At 40.6% G+C, this 17,178-nt stretch overlaps 1 pseudogene; it reads left to right on the top strand.

Moving 5' to 3' along the window:
• The window catches only part of LOC113626591 (transforming protein RhoA pseudogene), a 29,778-nt pseudogene extending 17,674 nt beyond the window's left edge, over nt 1-12,104 (top strand).
• The last annotated feature ends 5,074 nt before the right edge of the window (nt 12,105-17,178 follow it).

Genomic DNA, 17,178 nt, shown 5'->3' on the forward strand with positions numbered 1-17,178 from the left:
AGCATATTCAAGCTGTTCTAAGTAGAACCTTTTGTCAGGAGCATAGTGATAAAGAAAATAATAAATAATAGTAATCACCAACATTCCTTGTATACTCACTATATGCCTGGCAGCATTCGAAACACTACATCCTCTCTCTAATCCCCACAACACTCCTAGAATACAATATATTAACAGCCCAACTCTATAGGTGAGGAAACAGAGACAAAGATCGGTTGATAATTTGCCCATTTGTGGCTGAGGGGTTTATAACACAGCACCACCACCAATAATAATAACCACAATTATTAGCTGCCATGGATTGATCGCCAAGCCCTTTCCTGAGTGTTGGCCATACCTCCTCCTCTGATCCGACCCTCACTGTCCAGTGAGGTGCCCAGCTCACAACCATGGAGCTGGTTAAGGGTAGAGCCAAGATGAAAATCCAGAACTGACTTCCAAGTCCTGGTTCTTAACCACTCCATTGAATGACAATTTGCTTAACTCACAAGCAACAGAAGAAGATGTGTTTTGTGTAAATTCATCTAGCAACTGGAATTTGGAGGAGAAGGAGGCAAAAAGCCTTCCTATCAGTGAGAGGAGTAGTTAACCTATTTGCCCAACAGAATCATTGGGAGAAGTGTATTATACCCTTCAGATTCTGGCTATAAATGCCAGCTCTGTTTCTTACCAGCTGTGCATCCTGGGCAACCTCTCTGTAACCCAGTTTTCTCATGTACAAACTAGAAATGATAATACTTATTATTTAGAGTTACTATGAAGATTAAATGAGTGCATTCATGTGAAATGTTTACATCTGTATACAATAAGCATTTACTGTTCGGTAATGATGATGGCAGTAATGGGCAGCCAGGTTTGGGAACCACTGAGTTTAGAGCCTAAAGAAATAATGTAAACTAGCACTTCCCAAATTGTATAGCTGTCCTCTGATGCGGGAGATAAGAATTTTCTTATCATATGGATTTATCAATGGACTATTTATGAAACAATGAGATGTTTTTATTCTTAGGAAATACAAAGTGAAGTATTTACGTATGTATGCAACTTATTCTCAAATGTTTCAGCAATAATTATATATAGATACAGATAGATATAATTATATATGTTATTACTGCTGAACCATTTGACAGTATACATAGATAGTATATATATTGAGGATATATGTGTATATATATATGTACATATATATAAATAATCCTCTCTCTCATAGATAGATAGAGATATAGGTTTAGAGATAGGTATAGATATAGATATGAGAGAGAAAGAGGGAAAGAAAGAGAAAAAGGGAGGAGAGAATGTAAGAAAATGTTAACAATTAATATATCCAGGTAACAAATATTGGGAAGTTCATTGTGCTATTCTTGAGATTTTTTCCATAAATTGAATTATTTTGCAAAATAAAAAGAAAAGAATATCTATACTTTAAAAATCACATTGGCTCATTCAAGGCTCTGAGAAGTTCTGTGATAAATAAATTTGTGTCCCCCCAATGCTCCCTGAATGTGTTTAACCTGAAAAGCTGTTTCTTCCTTGTTACTTGTAATTCCAGACAACACTTTGGGCATAGTCTCAGATGATACATGTGGGAATGAAAGAGAGAAAGGCTATAAAAGACGCGACAGAAGTACAAACCACAGGACTAGGCACACTGAGTCATGAATTTGGGTTTTGGTTTCTGGGGGGGGCGGTGATCGAGCTGTAGATAATTCAGCTCCTCTGCTGGTTGAGTAGGGGCAGGTGGAGAAGGCATTAAGTTTTACTTTAGATGCCCTTAGGACATGCAAGTAGAGGCTGTGAGCAGACAGCTGTAAACGTGTGGAAATGGAGAGAGAAGTCAGCTTTCATTCTGAGAATTTGATAGAGTAAACAGTAGAAGTCAAGTGAATGGCTGAGACCACTGAAAGATAGAGGGATAGTGGATATTCGTCATTTTTTCCTACTCAGCATCCATTCCCCCTGCTTCAACGGCATCTTAGTTTTCTTTTGCTGAGCTACCTACTCCTCACTGAGAACATTCTTGATAAGACTGTCAGTCAAAATGCCTTCCCTCTCTGGCCAAGGAGTGGGCATGTGAACCAACCTGGCCAATTAGATTCTTTCTTCTGGAAATTTGAATACTGACCAAAGTGACATCACAACCAAAAATGTTTGGATCCAATTCATTCCAACATCATTGCCCTGGAAAGACTGTACATACACGTTACTTATGTATCATCTTGCCAAAAATGTTTAACCTGGATCCAATTATGAGGGAACAATGAGACAAATATCAAATAGGACATTCTATTAGACATCTGACGTGGGCTCTCCTAAAAAGCCAATATCATTAAAAAAAAAGAAAAAGGTGGAGGAATCATTCTGGACTGAAAGATATTAAAAAGATATAACAATTATGGGCTTCCCTAGTGGTGCAGTGGTTAAGAGTCCGCCTGCCGACGCAGGGGACACGGGTTCGTGCTCCGGTCTGGGAAGATCCCACATGCCGCGGAGCGGCTGGTTCCGTGAGCCATGGCCGCTGAGCCTGCGCGTCTGGAGCCTGTGCTCCGCAACGGAAGAGGCCACAACAGTGAGAGGCCCGCGTACCGCAAAAAAAAAAAAAAAAAAAGATATAACAACTAAATATAGCACATAGTCTTGATTGAATCCTGAACTGAGAAACAAAACAAAAGCCACTATATACATTTTTTTAAAAAACAGAATATCTAAACAAAGACTTTAAGTCAACTATTTTATTTATTTATTTTATTTTTGGCTGTGTTGGGTCTTTGTTGCTCCCCGCAGGCTTTCTCTAGTTGCAGCGAGCAGGGGCTACTCTACGCTGCGGTGCACGGGCTTCTCATTGTGGTAGCTTCTCTTGTTGTGGAGCACCGGCTCTAGGTGCGTGGGCTTCAGTAGTTGTGGCACGTATGCTCAGTAGTTGTGGCTTGCAGGCTCTAGAGTGCAGGCTCAGTAATTGTGGCACACGGGCTTAGTTGCTCTGCAGCATGTGGGATCTTCCCGGACCAGGGCTCGAACCCATGTGCCCTGCATTGGCAGGTGGATTCCTAACCACTGTGCCACCAGGGAAGTCCCAAGTCAACTATTTTAAATATACTCAAAGGGACTTCAAAAACTGGGAGAGATCATTGCTGGTAGACCTGACACACAATAAATGCTGCAAGGAGCTCTTCAGGCTGAAATAAAAGGACACTAGACAGTAATTCAAATCTACATGGAAAAATAAATAACACTGGTAAAGGTAACTACATAGATAAATATAAAAGTCAGTATTAATGTATTTTGGGCTTGTTACTCTTCATTTTTGCTATGTGATTTAAAAGACAATAACATAAAACAATAATTACAAATCTATATTCATGGGCACATGGTGAAAAAGATGTAATTTGTGCCAATAACAACATAGAGGGAAGAATGGAGCTATGTAGCAGTAAAAATTTTGTATAATATTAAAGCTAAGTTGGTATTAATTCTAACTAGATTGTTATAAATTAAGCATTAATTATAATTCCCAGGGAACCACTAAGAAAATAACTGAAAAATATGTAGTAAAAGAGAAGTAATACCAATCCCCTTAAACCTTTAAAAAAATAGGAGAGGGTAATACTTCCTAATTCCTTCTATGAAGCCAGTGTTACCCTGATACCACAGCCAGACAAAGACATCACAAGAAAACTACAGCTCAATGTCTCTTATGGATATAGAGGCAAAAATCCTCATCAAAATACTAGCGACTCCAACAGCATATACATGGATTCTACATAATGATCAAATGAGATTTATCCCAGGAATGCAAAGGTGATTCCACATTTTAAAAAATCAATCAATGTCATACACCAAATTAATAAAACAAAAGGGGGAATGGAAACCACATGAACATCTTAATTGATGGAGAAAAAAAGTATTTGATAAACTCTAACACCCTTTTATGCTAAAAGTACTCCAACAACTGGGACTTTTTCAACATGATAAGGGGCATATATAAGAAACCCACATCACATACAAGGATGAAAGACTTAAAGCTTTCCCCCTAAGGTCAGGAACAAGACAAGGATGTCACTTTTGCTACCTTTATTCAACATTGTATCAATATTTGAATGTTTTTAAATATAGGTTTCATTATTATTCAGGCGTGGTGAGGCCAACAGATTAGGAGATGACGGCCTTTGAAAGATAGTTTATTATACCTTCAGATCCCAAGGAAAGGGAGCATGCCACATTGTGGCAGGGGTCACAAAGGGAAACACAAGAACTGGTCAGGCGGTAGAGGCATAAGGAGGAAATGTGGACAAGAGCCTTCATTGGAGTTTCAAAGGGAAGGAATGGGAAAGGTAAAGTAGGCAGTTTAGGATTGGCTAGTTTGAATAATTTCAGTGGGCTCTGGGGTTAGGGGTTGTCACTAGTTGTCTCATTCCTGGCCCTAATAATTACAAAGCATTGCTGAAAGAAATTAAAGAAGACCTAAATAAATAGAAAGACATTGTGTTTCTATGGATTGGAAGACTTAATATTGTTAAGATGGCAATATTGCACAAAAACAATCTATAGATTTAATGTCATCCCCGTAAAAATCCCAATGTCCTTTTCTGTAGGCATGGAAAAGCCATACCTAAAACTTATATGGTATTGCAAGGGCAAGGGACCATGAAAAGCCAGAATGATCTGGGAAAAGAACAAAGTTGGAAGATGCATGCTTCGTGATTTTAAAACTTACTGGAAATTCCCTGGTGGTCCAGTGGTTAGGACTCAGCACTTTCACTGCCAGGGCTCGGGTTCAATCCCTGGTCGGGGAACTAAGATCTTGCAAGCTGCGTGACATGGCCAAATTTAAAAAAAAAAAAATTTTTTTTTTAATTACTAAAAGCTACGATAACCACAGATTGTGGTACTGGCATAAGGATAGACATATAGATCAATGAAATTGATTGAATCAATGAAATTGAAATTAAATATGAGTTGAGAGTCTGGAAATAAACTCATACATCTATGGTCAGTTGATTAGGGAAATATTTCTTCAACAGCTGGTCCTGGAACAAGTGGATATTCACATGCAAAAGAAGGAAGTTGGACCTTGAAGTTACATCATACACAAAAATTAACTCAAAGTGGACCAACAGTTGGTGGGAATGTAAAGTTAGTGCAGCCACTATGGAAAACTAAAAGTAGAGTTGCCATATGATCCAGCAATTCCCACTCCTGGGCATATATCTGGAGAAAACCATAATTTGAAAAGAAAATGCACCCTAGTGTTCACTATTTGCAATAGCCAAGATATGGAAACAACCTAAATGTCCACTGACAGATGAATGGATAAAGAAAATGTGGTACATATGTACAATGGACTACTACTCAGTCATAAAAAGAATGAAATGATGCCGTTTGCAGCAACATGAATGGACCTAGAGATTATCATGCTAAGGGAAGTAAGTCAGAAAAGAAAGACAAATACCATATGATATCATTTATATGTGGAATCTAAAATATGATACAAATGCACTTATTTATAAAACAGAAAGAGGGAATTCCCTGGTGGTCCAGTGGTTGAGACTCAGCATTTCCACTGCTATGGCCAGGGTTTGATCCCTGGTCAGGGAACTAAGATCCCACAAGCCGTGTGGCACAGCCGAAAAAAAAAGAAAAAACAGAATCAGACACATAGACATAGAAAACAAATTTATGTTTACCAAAAGGGAAAGGGAGTGGGGGAGGGATAAATCAGGAGTTTGGGTTTAGCAGATACAAACTACTGTATATAAAATAGATAAACAAGGTCCTACTGTAAAGCACAGGGAACTACATATTCTGTAATAAACCATAATGGAAACTAATATGAAAAAGAATATATATGTACATATATGTGTGTGTGTGTGTATGTGAAAAAAGTGGATCAACAAACCAAATATAAGAGTGAAAACTATAAAATACTTACAAGAAAACCTAGAGGCAAATCTTAATGATCTTGGATTTGACAATGGTTTCTTAAATATGACACCAAAGGCAGAAGCAGCAACAACAACAAAAATAGGTGAATTAGACTTCATGAAAAGTAAAAACATTTGTACATCAAAGGATACTATCAAAAGAGTGAGAAGACAACCCACAGAATGGGAGAAAATATTTGCAAATCCCATATTTGACAAGGCTCTAGTATCTAGAATATGTTAAAAAAAACTTTTACAACTCAACAACAAAAAAGCAAAGAACTCAATTCAAAAATGAGCCAAGGTAGAGACACAGATGTAGAGAACAAACGTACGGACACCAAGCGGGGAAAGCGGCCGGTGGTGGGGTGGTGGTGGTGTGATGAATTGGGAGATTGGGATTGACATATACACACTAATATACATAAAATGGATAACTAATAAGAACCTGCTGTATAAAAAAATAAATAAAATAAAATTCAAAAAACAAAAATGAGCCAAGTGTTTAAATAGACATTTCTCCAAAGAAGATATTCAAATGGCCAACGAGCACATGAAAAGAGGCTTACCATCATTAATCACCAGGAAAATGCAAATAAAAATTGTAAAGAAATGTCTCCTCATAGACACTGGGATGACTATAATAAAAAACGAATGGAAAATAACATCCTCTTTGACAAGGATGTGAAATTGGAACACATATACATTGTTGATGGAAATGTATAATGCAGTCTCTATGGAAAACAGTTTGACAGGGAACCCCCTGGAAGTTCAGTGATTAGGACTCTGCGTTCTCACTACCCAGGGCCTGGGTTCAATCCCTGGTCAGGGAACTAGAATTCCACAAGCAGCACAGCACAGTCAGTCAATCAATCAGTCAATCAATAAAACTGTTTAACAGTTCCTCAAAAAGGGAACCAGAGAATTACCATATGGCCCAACAATCCCATGACTCCATATTTGCCTGAGAATTGAAAACAGGTGTTTTAACATTAACTTGTACACAAATGTTCACAGTAGCATTATTCATAATAGTCCAAAAGTGGAAATGACCCAAATGTTTACCAACTGATGACTGGGTAAATCATATTTTGTCTATCCATATAACAGAATATTATTCAGCCACAAAAAGGAATTAAATACTGATACATGCTACAACTTGGATGAACCTTGAAACCAAGCTTTTTGAAAGAACCCAGGTATAAAAGGCCACATATTGTATGAATCCATTTACATACACGAAATGTCCAGAATAAGTAAATCCATGGAGATAGAAAGTAGATTAGTGGTTGTCAGGGCCTGAGGTTCTGGGAGAAGGGGGGAATGGGGAGTGACAGCTTAATGGGTACAATGAAAATTCTCTGGAGTGGATAGTGGTGATGATTGTACAACACTGTGATTGTGCTAAAAGCCACTGATTTGTACACTTTGAAATCGTGATTTTTTAAGTTATGTGAATTTTACCTCAATAAATTAAAAAATGATTAGAAAGTGTGGTCCAGTTCAGACTAATGGAATATAAGGAGAGCTTTGCTAAGTGTTTCTGGGAAAGTTCTTCCCAGTTTGCTGGGAGACATTCTGGAAGTTGTTCTCTTTTCTCCTCTGACCATTGTAATGCTTGAACGTGATACCCAGAACAGCTTGGGTCATCTCAACAACACTTAAAAAATGATGCCCATCTATGGAGGAGGGGATGTGAAGGTTACTTGCATGCTATTTTGCACTGTGCTCTGACTAAATGCTTCCCACTGGATAGGTAGTTGGGGGCTGAATTTCAGCCTCTGTTCTTCTTGGTATGTGGTTGAGTCTTCCCATGGAAAGAGATAATTTTTTCTAAAAGTTGTTCTTCCATAGGGCCCTTTTCTCTAATTTGCTTAAGGCCTCCATGTATACTAGTGGCAGCCCTGGGGCAATCATGGGAATATAAGGAAAAGGAGCCAGGGCCACAGGCATAGTAGCTTTTAAAACTGCCAATGTCTGGATATTCAGTTATGTTTAACATTAAATTTTCTTACCAATAAGACAGCTTGATTTGCATTAAAAAATAGTCTCATCTGTACCCCAATGTTCATTGCAGCAGTATTTACAAGACATGGAAGCAACCTGAATGTCCATCGACAGATGAATGGATAAAGAAGATATGGGATATATACACAATGGAATATTACTCAGCCATAAAAAGAATGAAATAATGCCATTTGCAGCAACATGGATGGACCTAGAGATTATCACACTAAGTGAAGTAAGCCAGAGAGAAGACAAATATCATGATATCGCTTATATGTGGAATCCAAAAAAAAAAAAGATACAAATGAACTTATATACAAAACAGACCCAAAGACATAGAAAACAAATTTATGGTTAAAGGGGAAAGTGGGGGAGGAACAAATCAGGAGTTTGGGATTAACATATATACATTACTATATTTAAATCGATAACCAACAAGGACCTACTGTATAGCACAAGGAACTATATGCAACATTTTGTAATAACCTATAAGCGAAAAGAATCTGAAAAAGAATAGATATATTGTATATGTATAACAGAATCACTGTGCTGTATACCTGAAACTAACACAACATTGTAAATCAACTATACTTCAATTTTAAAAAGTCTCATCAATCGGGAGGGTTTTTTGTTTTGTTTTAGTGGAGGAGGTAAGGAGGGAGTAAAAATAAATCAGACAGATAGCTGCTGATTTGACATGTTCCTCTAGCATACTCTAAAAGAACCTGCCCAAATATGCCCAAGATCCATCTGTCCCCTGAAAAGGACTGAGGGAGATCTTTAATCTAGACAAATCCTCCAGGGGCATAATATTTGGACATTTTAAACTGTCCCATAAACTGTCATGTATTTTCTATTTGATTAATCATTGACCAACAAGACAATTGGCTTTATTACATACTATTTTTATTCAAGAAGCAAAATTTATAAATGTTATGTACAAATGTTCTTAAATGTTCTATAGAATTTGTTTGAATCTCAAACAAATTTAACTTGACATTTAGACTGAGAAGCAATAAAAAAAATTTATTGATCACAAACACACAAAAAAAATTCAGGAAGAGGCCAAATGAAGTGCTGGAACATTCCAGGAAGGATAAGCATCAGGATAACCAAAATCCTAACGGTGAATTTAAACAGGACTCTTGGTTGCAAGTGACGAAAATTAAAATCAGCTTAAACCAAAATTTATTGACTCATGTACCTAAAATGGCAAGTGGTAAATTTCGCTTTAATCATGGTCCAGGAGCTCCACAGTCTCTATCACTTGGTACTGCTTTTCTCTTTGTTCCTGTTGAAAATTAATAAAGGAAACCTCACTAAAGTTAGAGCCAGGAACGGCCGGCAGAGGAAAGTCTCATACATTAACACTCATCATCATTTGCAGGCACTGACCTTCATTTGCATGCACTGACCTTCACTTCCACGCCACACAGGAAAAAGAGAAAATTGCACTCCCAAATAGGAAGCGCAACTACCTTACTAGCCCAAAGGAAGAATTTCTCCTCCCTCAGCAACTGCCCAGCCAATGGGAAACATTGCAGCTCAGCCAATGAGAAGCCATCGCCACCTACTTTCCTCCAATGAACTTTCATTTAGAACAGCACCGCCCAACTCCCCACCCCTCCTTTTTCCTATAAAAGCAGTCTCCCTTTGTTTTCCGGACGTGCCTGTGGTTTGCCATAGATTGCACGTCTTGAGTTGCAGTTCTTCGCTTTTCCCAAATAAACACATTTTGCTGGTAAAACTGGCTGATTTTAGGTTAACAGTGTCATTCTCAGTCAGGTTCTTCTCACTCAGAGTCAAAGATGACACCCAGCACTTCCACCTATATCCTGCCTGGCAACCCCCAGAGAAAGAGTGCATCCCTTGTCCAGTAGCTGCAGGGGTGTCTTGGGTTTGAGGCTCATTGGCCTTGCTTGGGTCATGTGTCCATTCCTGAACCAATCACTGAAGCTGATGGGAGTGTGTGGAATGTCCTAAATGGTGAGAACTGGGTCTATGTCCACTCTTGCAGCCCCACTGAAAGGGGCCGATGGGGGAGTAACTGTCCCCAAGTGGTACTCTAGGGTGCTGTCTATTCTGGAAGAATTGACAAGAGAACCTGAGCAGAAACAAGACATTTAAAGCACATGACAGAAAAAGTCCTCCACCGTCAGCCCCTTCACATTCACTTTGTGTCTCTCCTCTCTGCCCCTGTTACTTGGACCTGCTTTCACTTCCTCAAATGTGCTCATTGCTCCACCTCAGGGCCTTTCTAAATGCTGTTCCACGTTCCTGGAATGCTCTTCCACCACAGTGCCTAGTTAACACCTACTTATCTTTCAGCTTTCAGGTCAAACGTCACACGTCCTCAGGGAAGCTGTGGCAGTTATTATCCAAATATGGCCACAGTTATATCTCCCATGGTACACTCTTCTTACAAGGTGTTTTGACACTCTGCCCATTGAGAAGTGTGGTCTGTGTTCCTTTCCCTTGAATCCAGGTGAGCTTGAGACAAACATCAAAGTGACACTATGTGACTTTCAAATCTAGGTCATAAAATGTGAAAAGCTTCTGCCTGATTCTCTTAGGATGTTCACTCTTAGAACCCAGCCACCATGCCATAATGAAGCCCAAGTAGCCCACAAAAGGGCCCCGATGGAGAGGAGCTAGGATCCCTAACCCAAATCCCTCACTGAATTCCCAGCTGTCAACCAGCACCAACTTACAGGCCAGGTGAGTGAGCCATCTTTGAGAGAAGCCTCCAGAACCTTGATAACGTCAAGTGACAGAAGCCGGACACAGAAGGCCACGTTTTGTATGCCTCCACTTATATGAAATGTCCAGATTATGAATATCTACAGAGACAGTAATAAAAGAAATTTTCACATATTGAGATATAGGGAAGTCATTCTGGCTTATACATGAGTTAACTTGAATTTTATGCTAACTAAAATAGCCTGTTTGTGGCCCAGCAAACATACATTGTACATCTGCTTTAATTATCAGAGAAAAGGACACATTGACCAAAAGAAAAAATGTCCATGTTAAAAATAAAGATTAAATGCTTCTCTTCCTGGATGCCAATGCTGGTCCTCCTTTGATGATAAGACTCCCTTCACAGGTGCCAAGGTCATGCTGACTTGCGGTATACATGCTGACCTGTGTGTTTTCTTTTTTTCCCTTGAAATGTATCCCTGACTTATTTAATGTTCTTTGTTCTGACAAGATATAAAACTGTGCTGGAAACCATGCTTCTCTGGAGCAGTTTCTCAAATTAACGTAAATTAATTTACTCTCCAATCCCAGTCAAGTTGCCCCAGATGACACCAAGTGGAGCCCAGACTTGCTGTCCAGGTTGAATTCTGCCCAAATTGCAGATTTGTGGGCAACATACATGACTGTTGTTGGTTTAAGTCACTAGGTTTTAGGATAGTTTGTTACAGAGCTTCTGAGCCAGAACCTTTCCCTAACCACCTCTCCATTCCAGGGCAGGTCTCCTGTTGTCTCTGTATTTTTTTTTTATTGTAGTACCTATTCAGTTTGTAATTAAATATTTGATTAATTGCTGTCTTCCCCATTGGCCAGTGTGCTCTGTCACTGTGTGTAGCAAGGGCCAGTTCCCAAAGGTGTGTGTACACATGGTGTTTGAAAACTACGTGGCAGATATCGAGGTGGATGGAGAACAGGCAGAATTGGCTTTGTGGAACACAGGTGGGCAGGAAGAGATCACCTGAGGTCCCTCGCCTATCTGGATGCTGATGTTATACTGATGTGTTTCTCCACTGAGAGCCCTGATAAAGGGACATTTATCAGGAAACATCAGACATTCATCAGAAAACATCCCAGAAAAATGGACTCCAGTAGTCATTTCTGTCCCATTATCCTGCTTGGGAGAAGAAGGATCTTTGGAAGGATAAGAGCAGAAGGTGGGAGCTAACCAAGATAAGGCAGGAGCCAGGAAAACTAGAGGAAGACAGAAATATGGCAAACAGAATTGGAGCTTTGGGGTAGATGGGGTGTGCATCAAAGCCCAAAGATGAAGTGAGAGAGGTTTTTGAAATGGGCATGAGAGCAGCTCTGCAAGCCAGATATAGGAAGGAAAAATCTGGGTGCTTCATCTTGGGAAACTGTGCTGCAAAGCACAGCCCTCATGCGGTAAATTTCGAAGAGCTATTTATTAATCTTAGTGGCTGATTAGTGGCCTTTTTCATTTATCTATAATTTATCTAAGATTACATATCAGAAGTCATCTTGCTATCAGTGTTTAGAAGTCAACCATGATTATCAATGATGCCCAAACCATCTGGCCTGCCAGGGTTCCTCTGACATAGCTCTAACAGCCCTCTGCTCTCCCATCTGACACACCAGGCACTAATTCAAGTTATAACTGTGGTGCTCCAAGGACAATGGTGCTTCAAGGACAAAGGACAACCCTGCCTGAAAAAGTGTCAGCGTTACACCCCCTACCGGACCTTTACTCGCCCTCTCCACCATGTTGTGATGGTTATGAAATTCCTGAGCCCACCTGGGCGATGCCCACCTGGGCAGCGGGACCTGTCCCAAATAAGGAAAGGCATCTGCCCTGTCCCACTCCCACCCTATAGAAGGAAAGTATATGTCCCTCGACCAATCAGTAAACGAAATTTTCACCTCGGACCATTCTTTTGTTTTCTGGCCATAAAAACTGATCAATAGCACATGTTCCGGCTTGAGTCTCCCAGACTACTAGGAAGTCAGCCTGCTGTTCTGGCAGTGACCCTTCCCCATAATAAATTCTATCTTCTTTACATTCTGCCTTATGTCTGGAAATTCTTTTCCAACCCGCGTTCAGACCATGACAATAACTATACAGTGGTTATAACTGCTTTATAACTAACATGTCCTGCCTATTATCTGTCAGCTGCAAGGTATTCTGGTGAGTCACCGCTGCAGAGCTTTACTCCTTAACAGATTTCACTGGCCTGGCTCTGGGGTAGGCATCCCGTTTTTGATGTGCTCAGCCAGAAAGGCCCAAGTCCATGAAGCTGTGGCAAAGTTACAGTTCCATGGTTTCATGTTAGTTACCTTATAGTTACTGTGTAATTAGTGTCACTGAATGTACATTACCCCAAATAAATGTATCTACCCCAGACTAGATGTAGTATTTTTTTTTCTTTTTGTATAACTGGATTTCCTAGTACTGATATTTGTCATCCCTGCTTAAAGTCTTTTTTTTTTTAAAGAAAGTGTATTTGAAAATAAAGTCAGATGAAAAATTCATTAAAAAAATTCCCGTTCTGTCAGTTTCTCTAGTCAAAGATGGCCGTCTCACCCTCTGGAATGTGTCTCATTCCGCCCCACACGTCCCAGTACCCCTGGCCCTGGGCTGGGCTAAGTAAATTGGAATTCGGTTTCATGCCTGAGGCACTTAAACATTTCAGAAGGTGCTATAACCTGCCTCACCTGGGTGGCGGGGTCCGGCTCTGGTTCACAATGCCTCTTTTCCTCACCCTTTCACGTTTCCTCCTGGTCAGTTCTCTTGGGGGGCATTCAGTGTCTATCGTCTCTCCAGCTGACTAAACTGTTTCTCTGTATCTGTTAATTTTTTTCAACTACTAATCAAATAAAGGCAGTTTTCTAAAAAACTGTGTTGAGCGCTTATCATGCATTAGCTAATTTGTAGCCAACATCCCAGGAAGTGGGTATGATTAGTCTCCTTTTGATGGATGGGAAAATCAAGGCTCAGAGAAGTAGAGCAATTTGTTCAAAGCCATGTAACTATCCAGCATTCACCCCCAGTGCTGCATTTTAATAGAGCTGTGTAGATAACCAGGATCCTGCAATGCTGTCCTAGGTGGGAACTCAGAGTTGCAAAGGTACCACAGATGCATTTGTAAGAATGTTATCAAGAACCAGTACAGCAGGGTGATGGATAGAGATGTCACCTTGCCTGGCTGAGCTTTTGCTTTGCTTTCTCAGATTCTCTTTGGGAATGAACTTCCTGGATTTTGTGAAAGCTACTTCTTTTCACTCTCCTTGGGAATACCTCTTGAATCCACAATGAAGCCATAAAAAGGCTTATTGGGTTGGGTGGCTGTTAAGAAACACTTACTCTCCAGACAATGGATCCTTTGAATTGGAAAAACTTCCAAACTGACAATTTTCTCAGCTTCAAACAATTGTCTCACTGGTACCCATGAAAAGACCAAACTAAAAAGTGGATACAAAGAAATATAACACCCAGCCTTTGGGACTCTCTTAATAAGATGGAAGAACAGAAATTAAATTTAGAACAAAATTAAAAACCAAATCTAGCATAAATTCCCCCTTTCTCTCCCTCTTATACACCCCTTATCCCCAACAGCCTGTCCTTGATCCTCTAGAAGACCTTTTGGATCTATGGATCCCTGGTCTAAACCCCCATCCCCTTTCACGAAGGAAACAGGTGGCCAGAACTTTTCCCAGGCCCTCCTGCAAATGACCAGGAAGTAGCTCAGCTGGAGGCTAATAGTCAAGATTTGATAGGTATGATATTAGAGGCTGTCTCCTCTAGAGTGAATTGGCCTAAAGTTGAATTACGCACTCAGAAGGAAGGAAAAAAATTAACAGCAATTACTGTAGACTTCTGATAATAGACAAATACACTCCAAAACTCTTAGGAGAAAACTTGCATTCTCTCTATGTCCCTTGAAGACCTTACCTTGTCCTTGAAATGTAAATACTCCAGAAGGTATCTAAAACCATGCCCACTGGGCTTCCCTGGTGGCGCAGTGGTTGAGAGTCCGCCTGCCGATACAGGAGACACGGGTTCGTGCCCCGGTCCGGGAGGATCCCACATGCCGCGAAGTGGCTGGGCCTGTGAGCCTGTGCGTCCGGAGCCTGTGCTCCGCAACGGGAGAGGCCACAGCAGTGAGAGGCCCGTGTACCGAAAAAATAAATAAATAAATAAAACCATGCCCACACTTGCTTGAGACTAAAGAAAGAGAGTATTTTATTTATTTATTTACTTTTCTTTCTTTTTTTTTTTTTCTTTTTCCCCTCATGGCTTGAAGGATCTTAATTCCCTGACTAGGGATTGAACCCGGGTCCACAACAGTGAAAGCGCTGAGTCTAGCCACTGGACCACCAGGGAATTCCCTAGTTTATTTTATTTTTGAGGGCTTTTAAAAATACAAACTGCTGGGGACTTGCCTGGTGGCACAGTGGTTAAGAATCCGCCTGCCAATGCAGGGGACACGGGTTCGAGCCCTGATCCGGGAAGATCCCACATGCCGCGGAGCAACTAAGCCTATGCGCCACGACTACTGAGCCCACCCTCTAGAGCCTGAGAGTCACAACTACTGAAGCCCGCGCGCCTAGAGACTGTGCTCCACAACAAGAGAAGCCACCGCAATGAGAAGCCCAAGCATCGCAATGAAGAGTAGCCCCCGCTCGCCGCAACTAGAGAAAGCCCTCACGCGCAGCAACGAAGACCCAATGCAGCCAAAAATAAATAAAATTTTAAAAAATTTAAATTAAAAAAAATAAAAATACAAACTGCTAAAAGGGCTCTCTTGCCCAAACTCTAAATCACAGCCTCCTTAAGATGACAGCTGACCCTTGAACATCATGGGGATTAGGAGCACCAACTCTCCAAGAAATCAAAAATCCATTTATAATTTTACACTCATCCCTCAGTATCTGCAGTTCCACATCCATGGATTCAACCAACCACAGATCATGTGGTTCCTGTGCAGGATGTGCAGGCCCATGTCTAAGTGGACCTGTGAATTTCAAACCTGTGTTGCTCGAGGGTCAATGTACTTGTCAAGAGCAAATACAAATCTTCAAAACCTTCTCCACAAATATTGCCAAAAAGCTTTAAAGCAGGTAACCTTCACTTGTTACTTTGTCTAAAAGAGTCTATAAACAGCCTGCTTTGGTCATTTCTTAGGTCCTATACCTGTGTGACCTCTGTATGTACAAAAGTAGATTTGTTTATCTCTCTTATGTCAATTTCATTATTAGACCAGTCAAAATAACCCAAAGGGGTAAAGGAGAAATTTTCCTCTCCCAAACAGCTGTGTGACCTCTGTGACCCTGAACAAGGTCCTTGACCCTTCTCTGCTTCGGTTTTACTGTGTATAGTCTCATGATGATTGGAGCTCAGAGAGGACATGGAAGCCCTAACTGAGATAAACACTAGGAAAGCTGGGAGAGATTTTGGACAAGACAGCATCTTTATCCTACATTCTTTTCCAGCATGAAAACGTCCTTATTGTGTGGATCTGTAAGTTCATTATAACAACCACACATCATAGGTTTGTCTAGCCCATCTGGAATATCAAATAGTCTGTCCACTTGTTGTATGAATGAAACATACATTGTGAAACCGAGCAGGACCCTGTGGGGCTCCCAGCTACAAATCCTTTCTGTGTCCCCCGTTTCTTGTTTGTAGGAAATAAGCTTCATTCAGTCTCCTTGACCTTCCCTGAGTTCCAAAAGGGCAGATAAGGGAAGGGAGGGAATGCAGGAACAAGGGAGGAGCAGTCAAGAATCAATAGGGCAGCCTTGGGGCAGCGTCCTGGTTCCCCCTCAAGGAGTATATATATAACAATATCTTTGAGTTCTTCTGCAGAATTATGGCCCCCACATGGGTAGAGGATGGTAAATTCAGGCTGAGCATGAAATCCCTGGAGTACCACCCTGTTGCCTCACCAGCAACCAATCAATAGAAAGTCACACACCCTGCAGCCCTCATGCCAAATTTTGCCTATAAAAACTTCTCCCCCCAAACAATTGGGGAGTTTGAAGTTTTTGAGCACAAGCCACTTGTTCTCCTTGCTTGGCCCTGCAGTAAACCTTTCTCTGCTCCAAACTCTGACGTTTTTGGTTTGTTTGGCCTTACTATGCTTCAGGCACACAAACTTTGTTTGGCAACACTTAGACTTGGCATCAGACTGTTTGAATGGTCAGGTCTCAGTCCAGCTGTCTGACCTGGGCAGGTCACTTTGCCTCCTGAAGCCTTGTTTCCTCATCTCATCTTTAAAGCAGGATAACAGTAATACCTCCTGGGGTAAAGTGAGGATTCAATTACATAATACATGCAAAATGTCTCACACAGTGTCTAGTAAGAGGCAAGTATTTAAAAAATAAGTCACTTCTATTTTTAGCACTGTGCTCAGTGCAACAATATTGCAAAAAAAAAAAAAGACAGTAGCTGTTTTCCTCCTTAGTGAATCAGAAGGAATTTGAATTCCCCTGGGATTCAGACCCATCCCTTTGACTCAGCAGCTTAGATGCCATAGTC

Source organism: Aethalodelphis obliquidens, unplaced genomic scaffold (assembly GCF_003676395.1).
Source record: "Aethalodelphis obliquidens isolate GAN/ISIS:26980383/991018 unplaced genomic scaffold, ASM367639v1 scaffold18, whole genome shotgun sequence".
Taxonomy (NCBI): domain Eukaryota; kingdom Metazoa; phylum Chordata; class Mammalia; order Artiodactyla; family Delphinidae; genus Aethalodelphis; species Aethalodelphis obliquidens.